Below are 4,358 nucleotides of genomic sequence, written 5' to 3'. Positions count from 1 at the left end.
CAGTGAGGCTTGTGTGGCATTTCTTTTGTTTTGTGAACCCAGCCTTGGGAAGTTTTGGGATCTCACCTCTCCTTGCCTTTTGGGAATTAGTTTTAAGACAAAACAACATTATTACAGATCTATCCAGGTGTTCAGATTAAAGTTTAAACTTAAGATATATGAAATGTCAATGAGGCTGTGGAACTTATAAAGGCATTACAATCTGGCCTGCCTACTCCATATAGAGTAGAGGAAGCTTCTGTAATCAATTGTTATCAGTTTTAATCAATGGTAATCAAACATTAGCTGCTATTTTTAGTTATTGTTACTCAATGTGCCCACAACAATTCTTTTGTAAAAGAGAATGTTAATATGGAATCATCTTTCTTTATCTCCAAGTAAAGTCTTAACATCCTATCATGAAGATGTTGTAGTGTTAATAAAGAAATGTAAGGTAAAATCATGAAGATTAAAAAACAATCTTAAAAACCTGATGAGATGTCTCTTTCTTGTCTCAAACAGCAATTAAATTGGTTATTGCAGATTATTGATATTTGGTCTATTGCATAGTAAACTTCTTAGGTAAAATTGATAATGATTATATAAAAGACAAGTTGTTAATGGCTTCTATGCATGCTTTTGTACTTACTGTAAATTTATTCATACATCGCATAAAGAATACATCTACTGTATTTATAAACTGCCCTTCTATGGGAGAGAAGTATATTTGATTGGATCACATGTTTATTCAGCACAGATAATTGAATTGTGTGCTGTAGCCAGTGTTTTAAAATCTTGAAAAATCAAGCAGGTGGAGACATTCATAAAGGATATTATAAAATAGCAGTAGATTTGAAAGATCATTTCTTTACTATCTCTTTGCATCCTCAGGATTGTGAAAGATTTGCTTTCAGTGTTCTTTATATTAATTTTAAAGAACCAATGAAAAAGTATCAATGGATAGTTCTTTCTCAAGGCATGGCTAACAGTCCTATATAATGCCAAAAATTTGTGGCACAAGCCATTCAGCCTAATAGAAAACAATAACCAATAATATACATTATACACTGCATGCATGGTATCTTATTAGCAGGGAAAGATCCTCAGGACTTGCTTCTATGTTATAGAAATTTACAACAGGCACTATCTGGTAAAGAATTACAAATAGCTCCAGAAAAAAGTGCAAACTCAAGATCCTTATACTTATTAAGGTTTTGAGCTTACAGATCAAGCTGTTTTTCCTCAGAAAATAGTTATTCATAGGGACAATTTTAAAACTTTAAGTGATTTTCAAAAGCTGTTAGCTGATTTTACTTGGCTTAGTCCTTATTTAAAGCTTACTACAGGAGAATTAACACCCTTATTTGATATTCTTAGGGGGAGTGCTGATCTTATCTCTCCTCAAGTTTTAACTTCAGAAGGGTTGTTGGCCTTACAACAAGCAGAAAGAGCTACTGAAAAACAATCTGTTTCTTATATAGATTATTCTTTGCCTTTACATTTGTTGAGTTTTAATATGACTCATACACCTACAGGACCTTTTGAGGTCAATTGCCTCAGTCTGTGGTACTTGTCACACAGATCCTACTGGAGGTGGTTTGGCACAAAATACCATTCTTGCTCGAAAAAAATCCTTTTTATGTTGGTCATATAAGAGCTCATTCTGATCTTCCTGGACCTTTAGCTAAAATGATTGTATTGACAGAGATTTGACAGGAGAAGCTTTAGTTTCAGATCCTATTGTTTTGGATAAATGTAACAATAAAATTAATCTTTCTGGTCATACCTTAAGGCTCCTACATAAGATCTCTAAGGAGCAAGCTAGAATGATTGTCAAGCAATGTTCTGACTGTCTTACATTGTCTCCAGTTCCTTGTTTAGTTGTTATCTCCAATCATATTTGGCAAATAGATATAATTCATTATTCAGAATTTGGAAAATTTATATATATATATTTGTATTGACACTTGTTCAGGACTTATTTTTGCTTCTCTACATACAGGAGAAGCTTCTAGAAATGTAATTGATATTGCTTACAGGCTTTTACTGCTATGGGATTGCCTAAAATCAAGACAGACAATGGGCCTGCTTATACTGGAAAAAACTTTATACAATTTTGTAAAGAATTTGGAATTGAAAATAAAACTGGAATTCCTTATAATCCATGGGACAAGGAATTGTTGAACATTTGCATTGCACTCTGAAAAACTGGCTTTTGAATACAAAAAAAGGGGGAATCATATCCCCATATACCACAAAATTTTTAAAATTTCAATGCTAAGGAACTCTCTGAGTGTGGGGAAGAGGGCATGTTTGTGTTTTTTCTGCAGGATGCTGAAGGAGCATGCTAGCTGCCAGAGTCGTTAGTGAGACATGCTGATGCTGGGACAAAGAATGATGCTGATTGTGAGTTTGTACAATGACGATAGCGAAGATGTATTGGCCTACATCCCTGATCCACCATTTTTTACATCCAACAGTATGGGAAGACCTAGAAGTTGTGGTAATGGTAAACAACAGTAAGTTGATGGATATGCCTGCTGGAGGAAATTTCACCATCAATAGAGAAATTAATTACTAAAGATTTAGAACTAAAGTCTCCATATGCCTTTGTGGGAGGCATAGCTACAGGTCCTAGTTTTGCAAGGAAAAAATTATGAGCTTCTTAGAACAGCAAGATATACATAATAAAGAAAAGGAGCTGAGTACACAGCTCTCACAGTGTCCATGCATCACCCTTTTTCCTGGCTATCTCTTTTAAGAGAAGGCCTGATACTTGCCAGTATTACTGGATTAGGAAATGTTTCAGCCTGCTTCCTTTGTGCTGCATTAGGATGTCCTCCAGTGCAGGGCGGTGGTGGCACACACCTTTAATCCCAGCATTTGGGAGGCAGAGGCAAGTGGATTTCTGAGTTCTAGGCCAGCATGGTCTACAAAGTAAGTGCCAGGACATCCAGGGCTACACAGAGAAACCCTGTCTCGGGAAAAAAAAAAAGGGTGTGCTCCATTAACAACTGTCCCTTATCCCATCCCTTTTAATATGTTTGGTGCCAGTCCTAGTCCTCAAATTTTGAAGTATCCTTGTTCTTGAACCCTGAACAACAGCAATTTAAGTACTGCTATACTAGTTCCAATGATATTTTGTGCAATCAAACTAGCTCACCTAGTCAGGATCTGATTGCCCCTGAGTTTTTTTTTTTTTTTTAATGTAGTGGTACCCTTACTAAAATTCTTTCCAAAAACATAAAGAATTGCTGTGTCTTCCCATGACCCTAGTTCCTCAGTTGACCTTGCTAACTCCCGCCAATTATTTAATCTGGAATAGCCCCCTGTATATTAAAATAAAACAGGCTGTTTTCCTCCTTGTAGTGGCCAGTGCCTCCTTGGTAACCTCTGATATGGCTGCTGGTTTGGCTGGAGGAACTTTAACCCATTCTCTTCTCACCACTGCCAAATTATCCCAACAATTTGTGTTGGCAGTGGAAGCCTCCATTGAATCATTAGCTTCTTTACAGAGACAATTAACTTCCCTCACCCAAGTTGTCTTACAGAATTGATGAGCACTTGATTTTTCTGACTGCTGAAAAAGGTGAGACCTGTCTCTTTCTGAAAAGGAATAAATTTCTATGTGAATGAGTGGAAACTCGAATCCAACAGTTACATAAACTTAATTTGGAGCTCCAGAGAAAACAGTTTTCAGTCACTGCTGATAATTGGTGGAAGTCCTCTATGTACACCTCCTTGATGCCCCTCCTTGGACCTTTAATAAGCATTTTATTATTAGTAACTTTGGGGCCTTTTATTTTTAAGAGTTACTGGTTTTATAAAATAGCAGATTGATTCCTTAGCATCAGGACCCTTGCAATTGATTTAGCTGACAGAGGCCTTGCTGAACCTGGGGTTGATAATTCTCCTTCAGGAGCTGCATAGGATTCAGACCTGTGCATACTGGTTCTTGATTAAATGAATCCAGTATGGGCACCAGCGTGGGTTGCAAGGCTAAGCACCAAAGGGGAAGGTCTCACACAGACCATCTCTGAATTCCCCGTAAGATAAACCTGGTTTGCAAGAAGGTTGGTATCTATTTTCAACCTTATCCTAAGGATTTTTCTAAGGCTCTGCCTCCCCTCCCCAAAAGGTACCTAGAGCCATGCCTGTGGGTCATGATGGTACTCATGGGAGAAATCAGGTCAATGCTCCCCACCCCCAAACCCCACCCCACTGGTTAACGCCCACTCATCCAAGGATGAGATGACTATTGATCACCCCGGTTCCATGGGGCCTTAGTGAAAATAATTAAAAGGGAGGAGATGCTGGGAGCCATGGCCTTGTGGAAATTTTCTAGTTTACATAAACAATCCTGAGAGAACATTCATGGT

Source organism: Mus pahari, chromosome 3 (assembly GCF_900095145.1).
Source record: "Mus pahari chromosome 3, PAHARI_EIJ_v1.1, whole genome shotgun sequence".
NCBI lineage: Eukaryota > Metazoa > Chordata > Mammalia > Rodentia > Muridae > Mus > Mus pahari.
Note: the sequence above shows the minus strand (reverse complement) of the source record.